Here is a 14,869-nt window from a genome sequence, read left to right as displayed (position 1 = left end):
TCTCTCAAAAATAAACATTTAAGGGGCGCCTGGGTGGCTCAGTCGGTTGAGCAGCCGACTTTGGCTCAGGTCATGATCTCGCGGTCCGTGAGTTCGAGCCCCGCGTCGGGCTCTGTGCTGACAGCTCAGAGCCTGGAGCCTGTTTCAGATTCTGTGTCTCCCTCTCTCTGACCCTCCCCCATTCATGCTCTGTCTCTCTCTGTCTCAAAAATAAATAAACATTAAAAAAAATAATAAATTAAAAAAAATAAACATTTAAAAAAAATCTTTAAAAATAATAGGAAGTTTAGAGATAAAAAATGTATAAATAACTTAAACATATCAAAAGATGTTCAACTTCACTCATAAGAGAGATCCAAACTAAAATTATTAAGATATCTTTATTGGTACCTAGTAGATCTAAACAAATATCCAAAAAGTTGATAACACACTATTGAGGATGTAATAGAGAAAGGGGCTCTTGTATATTTCTAGTGAGAATGTAAAATAAAATACTAAAACAAAAAATAAAACACTTATGGAAGGCAATCTCACAATATCTCTCAAAATTACAAATGCATATGCTCATGACTCAGCTGTTTCTCTTCTGGAAAATGATCTTCCAGGATATGCTTTCACATGTGAAAAACGTCTAAAGTTCAAGATTATTCATTGTGGCCTTGTTTGCAATAGTAAAATACTGTAAGCAAGCCAACTATTGGGGACATACCACTTAAAAGAGCTACGTAATAGGATACTGTTCAGCTTTAAAACAAGTTTTCCCAGGGGTGCCTGGGTGGCTCGGTCGGTTAAGCGTCCAACTTCAGCTCAGGTCATGATCTCACGGTCTGTGAGTTTGAGTCCCATTGGGCTCTGTGCTGACAGCTCAGAGCCTGGAGCCTGCTTCGGATTCTGTGTCTCCTCTCTCTGCCTCTCTCCCACTCACACCCTGTCTCTCTAAAAAAACAAGTTTTCCCTTACGAAAGAGTAAGGAAATGAAAATAAATAATAAATTATAAAGGCTGGGGGGAGCATTGTTCAGAGGTGAAAATTCAGTGTTTACTATGTATTTACTTGAACATACTTAAAGAGACTAAAAGGATACACAAGAAACTAATAGTTGTTGGTACCTCACTGGGGACCTGGGTACATGGAGGATAAGTGTAGGAAGATTTTGATTGAAAACAAATTAACTTCTAAAATTACGCAAATGCTCCAGTTTTCTTTGTCTTGAATGCGCTTCACCCTTATTCCCCACCTTCACCTACTTATAGATTCTTCAGATCTCAATCATTTCCTCAAGAAGACTTTCTTTCCAATCTGGAGTCATTTAGATTCTCTCATCTTGGTTGAACTCTTACATTTGTCTTTGTAAATCATTTGTGCATATCGGTCTCCCTCATTGGACGGTGAAGCTCCTAGAAGGGGGAGGGAACGTGTTTGGCGTGCCTCACCAGAGCCTGGCCCGCTTGGCACACCAGCTCTATGGGAATGCTTGCTGGATGAAGAAATGCATGCTCAGGGCACTGTGTGAGACCACTGGTTGGGAAACTACAGGGAAAATATAAAAGAGGTGACACAATGTCTGCCTTCAGGTAGTTTATCAACTAGGAGGTTTAGATAAATACACATATAATTATAAGGCTGAATGTTGTCATTGCCTTAGGAGTTACAAATAAAGTCGCATGGGATTTAGAGCAAGGTGAGTGCCAAAATAATTTTTTAAATGTGTTAACTGTGTGAAAAGGCAGTAGTATTTGAAAAAGCACTTCGAAAGACTGATAAGATTTCCTCAAGAAAGGGAAGAGCATTTAATTCAGAAAAACAAATGCTGGGGCGCCTGGGTGGCTCAGTCAGTTTAGCATCAGGCTCTTGATTTCTGCTTAAGTCTTGATCTCACAGTTTGTGGGTTCAAGCCCCACATTGGGCTCTACACTGACGGTGCAGAGCCTGCTTGGGATTCTCTCTCTCCCTCTCTTTCTCTGCCCTTCACCCAATCTCGCTCTTTCTCTCTCTCTCAAAATAAGTAAACTTTAGAAAAAAGGAAGAAAGAAAGAAAGAAAGAAAGAAAGAAAGAAAGAAAGAAAGAAAGAAAGAAAGAGAGGGAGGATGGAAGGAAGGAAAACAAATGCCTACAGGGACCAGGACCAGACAGTTGATACATGTAAGTAAATGGATTTCCAAGTAGAAACTGATGAAAAACCAGATCTGGAGTTTCTTAAACTTGGCTGAGTATTAGCATCATTTGGGAGCTTAAAAAAGTCTCCATGCTTAGGCCAAAACTCAAGGCCAATTCGATGAGAAACCTGGAATGGGGTTGGGGAAGAGTGTAGGAGGATGATATAGAGGTGAAACCCAAGGATTTGCAGGTTTTTTTTTTTTCAAATGTTTTTTAACATTTATTTTTTGAGAGACAGAGAGAGAGACAGAGTGTGAGCGGGGGAGAGGCAGAGAGAGAGGGAGACACAGAATCCGAAGCAGGCTCCAGGTTCTGAGCTGTCAGCACAGAGCCCGATGTGGGGCTTGAACTCACAGACCGCAAGATCATGACCTGGGCCCAAGTCGGATGCTTAACCGACTGAGCCACCCAGGCGCCCCCCAAGGATTTGCAGCTTAAAAAAAAACTACCTAGGTGATACAAATGTAGACCAGTGGCATTTGCATCGCCTGTGACTTGCTAAAAATGCAGATTACTAGGTCCCACCCTGGACTTACAGAATCAGAACTGCATTGTGACAACCTCTCCAGTGATTGTCATATACACTATAAATTTGGGGAAGTCCTGCTCTAGAGAGCTTTGTTCTCTTCCGAAGGAGTGGTCACTCATTGGGTAGTAGCAGAGAGAATGCAGACACCCTAGTGTCTCGTTTCTCGTGCATACCACAGGCAAGGACAAATAACTGATAACAGGTAGAAGCCGTCAGAAGACACAGCGGATATGTTGTGCACCGGAAAACAATGTGATATTATGTGTCAACTACACTTTAATTAAAAAAGCCACAAATGCCTGGGGCCTCCCGGTTTGCTAGAGATGGAATAGTGAAATCAGTGGAGTTTGTCTGAAGCTCAGGCTGTTTTAACCAGAAGTGTTTCTAATGTGGATTTTTGGTATTTATTTTAAAAATGTTTCTTGAGCAGCTAAAGCATCTGTGACAACAATATCACGTGGCCAAGTTCAACACGTAACAATGCTCTTATTTGGGGGTATAGAGGGCCTGGAGCACCACCAGCTCGGCCATCCTCCTTCCCAACTCCTGTAAGCAAAATTTAAAGGGTATATTGGAAATAAAGCTACAAGGCGTTGGAGGGCTGGGATGATTATTTAAGTAAATTAGGCCAAGCTTACTTACTTAAATTTGGCAATGTCAAGTCCCTTGGTATTTTAAAAGTCAGAATTATAACTGCAATACTAACAGAAAAAGCAAGCTGGCTCCCTCATGGTCGGTTGCAGATACCATTGGCATGAAGGAAACAGTTGAAGACTTTCATCCAACAAATAGTTATCGAGCTCCTGCTCGTGTACCAATGCTATTTTGGGTCCTTTACCTTCATCCCTTCTGTGGTAGCCTAGACCGCCAGCCTCCTGGAAAATGAATGTCATTACTCCTAGAATAAATGATCTCACAGGATCAAAGTGTGGATGAGTCAGAGCAGTCCATGGTTCCAGCCAGAGACTGCCGGCAGTTCAGCAGCAGTGTCCTTGAAAACGAAGGACCCTGAGATGGGAGATCAGAGATCAGGGGCAGAACAAAGGAGAAAGGGAAATTCACAGCAGGTGAAGATACACCCTAGAAGGTCTCTCTACATTGCTAAAGAGTTTGACAACAGTTGTACAATTTTAAATGGCAATCCTAGGGCACAGCTTTCAAAGTATCAGCAACCATTTTCTCGGGCTCCCACAACCCTTATCTGTTATTCCTTTTCAAGTTAAGTTGTTGCACTGAGTAATGCTTTTTATCTGTCTCTGCAAAAATATCATTAAAAAAAGCACTTCGCTGGATAAATGTACAAAATTAACCGCAAATAAACAAATCAGTCTAACGTTTTAAATTGTTGAGCTTTCACTGCACTGACACATGCACAGGTACTTCTGAAACACACTAGGCATTTCTGTAAACCATCCACAAAAGCAACACTCAAAAACTTCACAAAATGGGTTTCTGTAAGGAGTTTTTTGATAGCCTTTGTTAAAAAGAAATTTCTAAGCACTTTCAAAATTTTAGATGCTCAAAGAACATAATCACTGAGGACAGCTGTACTATTCCTTTATAATTCTAGAGAGCATGCATTTATTTTGTTTTGATACGAAGCTCACATTTGTTTTTAAGATGTAAACAAGCCTAGTAACAAAGCAAAAGAGAAACAATGTAATGTATGAGAAAAGACACAGACGTGACAAAAAGGAAAAAAAAATCTCCTTTTGAGCTAAAAAGAAAGAGGAAAAAAAATAACAATCATCAAAGAGGAAGAAAGACATCTCTCAACAAGAAGGGAACATTTCCCCAGCAATGAGCTCTGGGGGGCTTTGAGGGTGGGGTGGAGAAACAGAAGGTACCAGGTGACAAAGTATTGTTTATGGTCCCTTCAAACAGAACTTTGATTTATATAACAAATCAATCCACTTACAGGACGTGCTTAACTTCACCTGCTGGGAGGTAAGTTCAGTCCCTTTCTCCTTCTTTGAATGAATGGGGAAGGCTTTCGGCTCACCCTCTGCCTCACTCCAGGAATGTGTGCTATCTACAGTTGTTTTGAAACCCACAGCACTTAAAGGAGCTGTATCAACAGGTTTCTCCTTCTCCCTAACATTGAGCCAATTGTAAATGCTGAATAAGAATCTCGAACAAATTAAACACTATCATAGGAATTCAAAACCATCTCTAGCTAGAGTGGTTTTTTTAAAAAAATAGAATCACAATTTATCACTTCAGCCTTTTTTGAGCCCAGAACCAAAGGGCTAACAAAGGGCTATTTCCTGACAGCTTAATACAAAGCACCTTTTAAGGAAAGCCTGAAAGTTGGCCTGGGAATGTGGGTTAAGGCAGAGAACTCTTTCCCAGATGGACGCTAATGTGGTTTTCAAGAAATCTCAGGAGACTCCAAAATATCCTTCCAAGCAATGTAATAAATGCCAAGCCTTTTATATACTTATTATCTAATGCATTTCTATGGCCACTGCCCTTCAACACAAATATTTATCTTTTCTCTCTCAGCTTTGGCCCCTATACTTTCCATCCTGTCTTTAAATAAAACTACTTCCAACCCATGAGCGGTGAGGTAAAACACTCATCATAGAAGCTTCACTCATCCTAGCCCTAAATACTACAGGAGGAAAAAAAAAATCACAGGCAAATTCTAACCATAGTTTAAACTTCTACCTATAATTGCTAAAAAGAGGAAATTGGGAAGTCATTTGCATTTTTTTCTTACATTAACTCTTTTTGGTTAAAGGGTTGATGTCCAGAACTTGGCTTGCCATGTTTGCACAGCTATGTGTCACTATTTTAATGTCATTTGCAATTTATTGTACAATAAACACCAAGTGGTTACTCTTATGAGGGTCTATGAGATGAGATTTATCATGAAGCCTCTCAAACTTCATTTGGCATAAACTTAATTGAAAATGATTATAGGGATGCCTGGGTGGCTCAGTCAGTTAAATGTTCAACTCCTGATTTCAGCTCGGGTCATGGTCTCACGGTTAATGGGTTCAAGCCCCACGTCAGGCTCTGTGCTGAGTGGAGCCTGGTTAGGATTCTCTATCCGCCTCTCTCTCTCTCATAAATAAATAAATAAAATTTTCTTTTTAAAAAAGAAAATGATTATAACCTGATTTCAAATATTAATCGATGATGTTATAAAGAATGTGTATATTTCCCCATGACTAAACAAGAACACAATTAAAAATAAGTCAACATTCCCCAAATGAACAACAAACATACAATAAAAGAAAATTATTCTTTTTTTTAAAGATTTTACTTAAAAATTTTTTTTTGTATTTTGGGTGCCTGGGTGGCTCAGTCAGTTAAGCATTTAACTTCGGCTCAGGTCATGATCTGGTGGTTTGTGAGTGTGAGTCCCACATCAGGGTCAGTCAGTGCAGAGCGTGCTTCAGACCCTCTGTCTCGCTCAAAAATAAATATTACAATTTTTTATTTTTTTTTTATTTTTAAGTAATCTCTACACCTAACGTGGGGTTCAAACTCATGACTTTGAGATTAAGAGTCACACGCTCCACCAAATGAGCCAGCCAGGCATCCCTAAAAAACTTTTAGTCTTAACGATAGAAATTAAAATCTCTATAATAAACTGTGGAGCAAATAATTTGCTAATTACCATGGACTGATTACTTTAATTGACCAGTTTCTTAGATGATCTGTATATCAAAATTTTAAAACAGGGATAGGTTAGGAAATTGTCTAGATAATTTATTAATGTAGATTCTAGGGCTTAAAGCAACAAACTTCAGTGTCTCATGACTTTCCACATTTGAGGAAGCAAATTAAGTAACAGCGAAAGTGGAAACATCTAGGGGAAGTGGAATAAGGCATCAAGGATAAAAGTCAGCAATGAAGACTGCTGGCAACAATGCTCAAAACGGTATATTTAAAAATGCATTTCATTGCTTGCCTCAGCCTCCCTGGGATTTGTTCAAGAGTTCGGATTCTTCATAAAGTTAAAAAAAAAAAAAAACTTTTAGTAAAAATACTCAGTCAACTAAACTTCCTAGTGAAGTTGGCCCTGAAGCTTGCACTTGACACTGTGATTTTATCACTTCCTTTTTTTAAACAATTTTTTAACATGCTCATTTTTAAGAGACATAGCACGAGTGGTGGAGGGCAGAGAGAGAGGGAGACACAGAATCCGAAGCAGGCTCCAGGCTCTGAGTGGTCAGCACAGAGCCTGATGCGGGACTCGAACCCACGAATTGTGAGATCATGACCTAAGCTGAAGTCAGACCTACTCAACCGACTGAGTCACCCAGCCGCCCCAGATTTCATCACTTCTTAAAGGGATATGACAAAGCTCTTTAAATATTTCCAGAGGACATGGAGTATTTCCAAGAGTGAAGTAAAGAATCATGTATCATGTAAGCATTACTTATTTAGCTCTTAGAAATTAAGATGATCAGATACCTCTATAAAATGAGAATTATGAGTTAAAGATCATGCCTATACATTTCCTCCCTTCTTCCCTTGTCTCCCTTCCCTCCTTCTATCCACCCACCTCCCTCCCTCCCTCCCTCTCTTTCTGTCTGTCTGTCTCTGTCTCTCCCTCTCTCTCTCTCAAATTTGGGCAACAAAGGATTTTTATCTTCCTTTGAATTCTGGTGCCCAAGTAAGCTGAAGAACTAACATGAGGCAAGACTAACTGGATGTGGGGAGACCCTCTCCACAATTCTATTCACCACATTTCCACAGGGAGGGGCCTGGAAGAAATGAAGAATGCACAGTGGGAGGGGCGCCTGGCTGGCTGTCCGTAGAGCACGCGACCCAGTTCGGGGTTGTAAATTCAAGCCTCATGTTGGGTGGAGAGATTACTTAAAAATAATATCTTAAAAAAAATGCATAGTGAGATCTCAAGGCAGATTTACTTAAACAGCCAAATAATGAAAACAATTATTCATCGCTGGGGAAGAATAAATTGTGTTATAGTCACACAATAGAATACTACACAACAAAACCACTAACAACAGGGGTGCCTGGCTGGCTCAGTTGGGGGAACATATGGCACTTGATCTTGGGGTCGTGAGTTCGAGCCCCAAGTTGGGTGTAGAAATTACTTAAATAAATAAACTAAAAAAAAAATGAGACAGTATGAAAATTAAGATGGAAAAATGAGCAAACTGCTTTTCTTCTTTTTAAGTTTATTTGTTTTGAGAGAGAGAGAGGGAGAGCACATGCACGAGTCAGGGAGGGGCAGAGAGAGAGGGAGAGAAAGTGAGAGTCCCAAGCAGGCTGCTCACTACCAGTGCAGAGCCCGATGCGGGGCTTGAACTCACCAACTGTGAGATCACGACCTGAGCTGAAGTTGGGCGCTTAACTGACTGAGCCACCCAAGTGCTCCAAACTGGTTTTCTTTCAACCTTCCCTCTCTCATTAGGCGTGGAATGTGGAGACAGCAGGGGAATTAAAGAATGAGGAAGACTCTCCAAATAACTTGTAGGGTTTGGGGACTTCAGTTAAGTTTTAGAGTTTCTCGATTAGGGAGACCCTTCCGTTTTCCCCTTCTTTGTAGGATGTGCCCTGATTAGTTTTGAGGGACACGGTTGCAAGGAGTGATCAGGTGAGCAGAGTTGACTGTCTGGCTTTCAGGTAGAGAATTAAAGTTGGGTCTCAAGTTTACTTTATCGCTTGTTCCACATGGTTCGTTCAACAGCATGGGGAAGGAGGGAGGGCTGAGGCATAAGTGCTGTCCAGGGATGGAAGGTGTGCTGGTGAGAGGACGTGCCTTTTATTCTCTCTGCGGAAAACCACAAAAAGGATTCCAAAGATTGGGAGCAGAGGGCTGAGATATACCAATATTTATTTCTAGTCACAGTCTCTTGGTGTAATTTATGTGCTCTTCTTTTTTATAGAATCCTGGCAAAACAAATCCCTATCTCCTTAGCTGTTTTTCTTTTCTCCGGGCCTTTAAGAAACACCGTGAATCCATTTTTCCTGTTCTCCTTCCCCTGGACACCTCTCAGCCCTGGCAGATCATTTCTAACGGCAGAGGCTGTGACTGGTAATGAATGTGTGGAAGGATTGGGGCCTGGCTCTTGACCTTCATGTTCCGGCATTCCTATATTGTCTCTTGAATTTTTAACAGCTCAATTGCTGCCTCATTCGCCACCCAAAGTACTGCCAATTAGAATCTGGCTGCATTTATGAAATTATTTTAAATTTAAATTATTTAATTATTTTAAAATAACACTAGATAAAAATTAATGGAGACAATTATAGAAATGCTGAAGCTGAACTCTTCATTTAAATAATATATGTGGGGTGGGGGGAGGCTACTAAAAATTTAGGGCTAATCTCTGTGATAGGCATTTTATTTATTTATTTATTTATTTATTTATTTATTTATTTATTTATTTCTTCCCATCCCCCCATCCACCTCCTGCTTTATATGCATTATGATGTTTACCCCATGAAACCTCTGTAAGCTTGTAAGCTAAAAATTAGTATTCCTGTTTTAAAAGTGAATTCTCGGGGCCCCTGAGTGGCTCAGTTGGCTAAGCATCCAACTTGGGCTCAGGTCATGATCTTGCAGTTTGTGGGTTTGAGCCCCGCATCGGGATTCCCTCTCCCTCCCTCTCTCTTTGCCCCTCTCTGTTCATGCCTTCTCTTTCTCTCTCTCTCTCTCAAAATAAATAAACTTAAAAAAAAAAGTAAACTCTCAGACTTAAAGGATCAGAAATACTAAGTGTGCCGGGGTAAAAGCCCAGGTCCATCTAACTCCAAAGTCGTTTTATCTCACCACTGCTTAGGCAAGGTGCTTACTCAACATATGCAGAGCTTAAATATTCTTTCATCTTATGAAAAAAACAGATTTGGTAAATTAAATCTGCTAAAATAGACAGTAATCTCCTTGAGGGCAAAGGCTGGTTACTTATCTTTTTGTGTGGCTTAGAACGGTACCTCAATGTGTTAGGTGCATACTTCCAAATAGGTGCACAAGAGAAAAAAATTTTTTTTCTTAAAACAATTACATATCCACTACATACTTTTTCAAAGCATGTGTAAGTATCTACATTACATTAATAGATTCACATACCTGCAGAAAAAATCAAATTTACTCATCTAAATAAAATGTGAGGTCAATGAAAAGGATAGTTTAAATGCCAAATATAACATAACCAAACAAGTTAAAAACGTGGGTACTGGGGTCCCTGGGTGGCTCAGTTGGTTGAGCATCTATCTGTCCCTCGATTTCAGCTCCGGTCATGATCTCGTGGTTCGTGACTGTGAGCCTCGTATGGGGCTCTGTTCTAAGAGCACAGAGCCTACTTGGGATTCTCTCTCCCTCTCTCTCTGCCCCTCCCTGCTTGTGCTATCTTTCTCAAAAATAAATAAATAAACATTAAAAAAAAAACCAAACTTGGGTACTGAACTACATTTCCAGATTTTTTTTTTAGTATTTATTGATTTTGAAAGAGAGTTAGAGAGCAAGCATGGGAGAGGCAGAGGGAGGAGGAGAGAGAGAATCCCAAGCAGGCTCTGTGCTGTCAGCGCAGAGCCCAACATGGGGCTCAATCCCACAAACCCGTGAGATCATGGCCTGAGCCAAAACCCGAGAGTCAGATGCTTAACCTACAGAGCCACCCAGGTGCCCCACATTTACAGATCTTTTAAGCTCTAAAGGCACACTGGCTAATATTTCTGTTATTCCAGGATTAGCAAGCAAGTATAAAGCCTTTCACAGTATAACTGACCCTAAACGTGGAATCACTGAAAGGAAAGAACATACAACTACAAGCTCTCCCCCTAATACAAGATGGAACCTACTGGAGCAGACTGAAACCCAGCTGTTAATAGAATTACACTCCCATGATCAGTTCTTTATACCAAAGCATCCGAAAGCTGACTGAATACTTTTTCTTTACAGGACTTCTCTCCCTCCATTTCATTTTAGTTTCTCTATGTGGAAAGAAAGCACACAGCAAGACTTTTAATTCTCAATTCCTTATTTTTTCCTGAAATGGTAGCCTGAAATTAGTGTATTGCCTTTTAAATTAAGTCATAATTTGTTTCTGAAAGAACTGTACCATATCTTTGGTGTGCTGTGTTATTTACTTTTTACGAGTAACTAAGTTTGCCGAATGTTTAAAGTCTTTTTTTGTTTTTTGTTTTTTGTTTTTTCTTTCATAGAATAAAAGGACTTCTTTCAATATGGAGGCTTATTTGGCTTCCAGGTAGAGTTACTCAGGTTTTCCAAGTTTGTGGCTGTTGTGTTTCTGCTTCAGAATTCTCTAGGATGAGTTTCCCTGTGAGCCTAAACACACCCGTAAGTAATCATTTAGTCTCTACTAACTCTCAACATGTCTGGTTAGGTCCGTTTCTGAGATTATAAGAAAAAAAAAAAAAACAGTTATTTTCTTCTTTCTAGATTTGTCTCCCTTATTTTGTTCGTGTTACTTATTACAGTTAATGGACATTCCTAAAATTTTAATTATATATACCTATGCACTATAAATGTTTTCTTCATTATTCCAAAATGTTTACTGTTTATTTTTGTGGCTCTCCGTATATTTTTGAGAGCCATTGTCTGCCAAAAGGAATGTCCACATTGGCTCATTTTTTTTTTTTTTAGCCAAATACCTCTTTTCAATCATTTTGGGTTATTTTTGACAGCAGTCTCTAATGCATTCCTGCACAAAATCCCTTGCCCACATTATGTCCTTAAAGTAATGTCTTTGCAAGTAAATCTCCCTCCTATACCTGCTTCTCCATTTTTAATGCTTTCCGTAATGTCAGCATTCTTTTGATTTTAATTCACGTTTTTTATTCCTTTGTATGAATTTATACATTTCTTCCTTTTGACTGGTATCCGCTTTATTCTATTTGAAAGTCTTTAGTTTTTACTTTTAGTCCCCATTAAGTTCCCTGGTGATGTCAATTCATGAATACACCAAAGGTTTATGGCATGGCACACTCCCAGAATGTGAAGCTTCCTGGTTGGGGGGGCGGGTGGTGAGGGGAGCATATCTGTCACTCATGTACTGATCCCAGTACTACTGAAGACAGTTACCCAAAAATGAAATATTAAAGTAAATGTCTGTCTAGCCAATAGCATATACTTTGCCAAGTAACTATACCATTTTTTTTAAATGGTAAATAAATGAAACTTACCCTTTAAAGAAGATTTCAGTAGATGATTTGGGATCCTTCCCTCTTTATTTCAGCTCAATCCAATTCAGATAAATTCTAGAAGCCTGTCAGGTCCGTCCAGAGGCTGTGGAGACCACAGATGCAAAAATAAAACAAGTCCCTCCTCCTAAATTTACATTCACTTAGATCAGTTGGAGTGCTAGGGGTTTCAAATCCCAAGCTTTATATAAGGTCTTTCCCTTGATGCGTGTGCAGTAACTGTTTTCCCCAGCCAGTGAGGATCTTAGGTTTCCCCCTTTTAAAGCTTTAGGTTGTACTTCAACTATTCTTTTTATGTTGCATAACCCTCAGGGGTTTATATCCGACTGCCATACTTAATGTATTTTAATTCTGCCTTGTGATGATCTATATATGCTTCCATGAGCTCATCTTTCCCTTAGGACTTACACAGGTAGCAGAGATTCAACTGGCATTCTTTACTACTTCCTGGCAACTGCAGGTCTGACTTCATGGATACCTTTATTTTTGCTCTTGCCATCCAAAAGTGTCAGAGAGAGTGTGATTACTCGATTAAATAAATAAAACAAGGTCTTTTGGACAGATCCTATCATAACACCACGACTGTGGTAAACTGGCAACACACACATCCTGTCTTTTCCCCTTCTAATGTTTTCATTCCCATGAGTTATCCCTTTAAAATCTGGAAAGGTTTGTATTTTTTCACAGCTTACGTTCTGCCTCATCCTAGCAAAGTATATGTCTCTATCTTATTGTCCCTAGATGGAACAATACAGTTTACATTTGAAGAGAAAGAAAAGTATTCGCCCTTCCATTTCTTTCTTCTCTGGGCATGGGAAGGGTGATGAAAGAGAAAGTGGGGGAGAAGTAATGGCCAAACAGAAACCAGCGAGGCTAGATCCAACTGTATGTGTCACCTTCGAGGAGGTCATGGTCTGGAGTGATTTTTTTTTTCTTTTTCTTTTTTTTTTTTGGAGTAATTCTTTTTTTTTTCTCAATTTTTTAAAATGTTTTATTTATTTTTGAGAGAAAGAGAGACAGAGCACAAGTGGGGGAATGAGAGAGAGAGAAAGAGACATAAAATCCGAAGCAGGATCCAAGCTGTCAGCACAGAGCCTGTCGCGGGGCTTGAACACAGGAACGTAAGATCATGGCCTGAGCCAAAGTCAAACGCTCAACCGACTTGAGCCACCAAGGGACCCTGGAGTAATTCTTAATTGAAATCATATCATACATCTACGCCTCTCTTATCACCAACTTCTCAAATATTTCCATTCTCCTTCCCCTAGCTGCAAATCTCATTTAATAATTGCCCTACTCTATAATATCACTATTTCTGTATTGTCTCATTTCCCCATTAGGATTCTGCTTCTTTTTGTGCTCTCTGCCTGTAGCACCTAGACTGGTCCTAGGCTTTTGAAGAATGTTTGCTGGATTGAAATAAATTGCTTGGACTTACTCAGGCTCCCCTTTTCTAGCATGTAGTAAAAATTTATCTCGGGGCGCCTGGGTGGCGCAGTCGGTTAAGCGTCCGACTTCAGCCAGGTCACGATCTCGCGGTCCATGAGTTCGAGCCCCGCGTCAGGCTCTGGGCTGATGGCTCAGAGCCTGGAGCCTGTTTCCGATTCTGTGTCTCCCTCTCTCTCTGCCCCTCCCCCGTTCATGCTCTGTCTCTCTCTGTCCCAAAAATAAATAAATGTTGAAAAAAAAAATTAAAAAAAAAATTTATCTCAATTGACACCTTTATCTTTACTGCATGCTATTAAGGTATAGTGATGACCAAAAAAAAAAAAAAAAAAAGAAAAAAAACATAAAGAAAAGTAACATGGTGGACTTTCAATTGCAGCATAAAACATTTTAATGCTTTTTTTCTTTCCTGAAAGAGCTCATGATGAACGATTCTTAATGTTTGCTGGTATAAGCCTCAAGATGCAGGCAGAAATGTTTTTGTGATTTTAAATACTTTCTGCCTAGCATGGATAATAATCAAGGGTAATTAATATATGTTAATATATTTTGTGCGACTTTCACAAGTTCACAAAATAAAATGCGTCTTAAACTTGAGCTTATCTTCAGCCATATCCGTGCCGTGTACGGGATCAGAAAATATTTGCTCAATCACTGGATTATATGTCTCTGTGTTACCCCACATTTAGATCTGGAAAAGCCACAGATGGACTTGCCTCAATTTTCTTCATCCACAAAACTGGGCTGGGTCAGGGGAGGGAGAGAAAGAAAGGAGAGAAAGGGAGAGAGGGGAGGGAGAGAGGGGAGGGAGGGCTGGGTCAGGGGAGGGAGAGAAAGAAAGAAAAACTGCTGTGGTCCTCGTATCCTACTCTGTTCTTGCACATGCAAGGTGTGATCTACCAAAGTAGCAGCAGCTGAGGCCAAGAAACGAAACCACGTGCGTGTCCTGTTGGTAGGAGGCTGGAGTGTCAGATCAGTTTCTAAAGGGATATGAGGATTTTTAAAAGACCAAAATAACCCATTTATCGGCATCTGGTTATAAATAATTACAATTAGATTTTTAACCTCTTGGAGTCAACTTAGGCATCTTTATTTCTTTCCTTTCACCAAGGCCTTGAACACGTGTGTTTAAATGAAGAATTCTGAGTCATAATGTAATTTGCATGTATTGAAATGCCATATATTACCTTAAATGGTTACCATAGTGTTCTACTCAGTGAGTAAATATGTAGCATAGCTATAAAATTGGTCATAATTTTTTTTTATCATTTGGGATGAGAAAATTTAATAGAAAAATTTTTTTAAACATCTCTTGATACTAGGTTCAAGGGGCAGTTGCCTATGATTTTTTCTGTGAGTTGCAGATATTCCCTAACTGCCAGGGCTCTGGGACACCAATAATAGAAGTCTCTGAACTGAAGAAGGTTCAAAAGCTTGCTATTTTAGGACATCATTAAAACTTTGGGGGAAAGAATCCCACCAGAGACTGAATGTTGCTTGCTGCTGAACCAAATGACCTGTCTTCACTTTGCCTTGCTGAGACTGGGAAACAGTCTGTATCTAGCTAGGGATGTGGAAACCATGAGGTA

General features: G+C 39.8%; 1 protein-coding gene across 3 annotated transcripts in view; it reads right to left on the bottom strand.

The window, feature by feature from the left end:
• The window catches only part of SLC39A10 (solute carrier family 39 member 10), a 147,683-nt gene that overhangs the window by 104,720 nt on the left and 28,094 nt on the right, over nt 1-14,869 (bottom strand). The window contains exons 2-3 of one of the 3 annotated variants that reach the window (XM_086719184.1): nt 11,817-11,919; nt 8,326-8,442 (exon numbers count right to left, since the gene is read on the bottom strand). The exons of 1 other annotated variant lie outside the window; for it this stretch is intronic. The gene's annotated coding sequence lies outside the window, so the exon portion shown is untranslated. The remainder of the gene's footprint in view (nt 1-8,325; nt 8,443-11,816; nt 11,920-14,869) is intronic. One more of the 3 variants, XM_025934838.2, reaches the window with a different exon arrangement.

Source organism: Puma concolor, chromosome C1, assembly GCF_028749965.1.
Source record: "Puma concolor isolate L17-30 chromosome C1, mPumCon1.1.hap2, whole genome shotgun sequence".
Lineage (NCBI taxonomy): Eukaryota > Metazoa > Chordata > Mammalia > Carnivora > Felidae > Puma > Puma concolor.
Note: the sequence above shows the minus strand (reverse complement) of the source record. Positions and strands in the feature narration are given on the sequence as shown.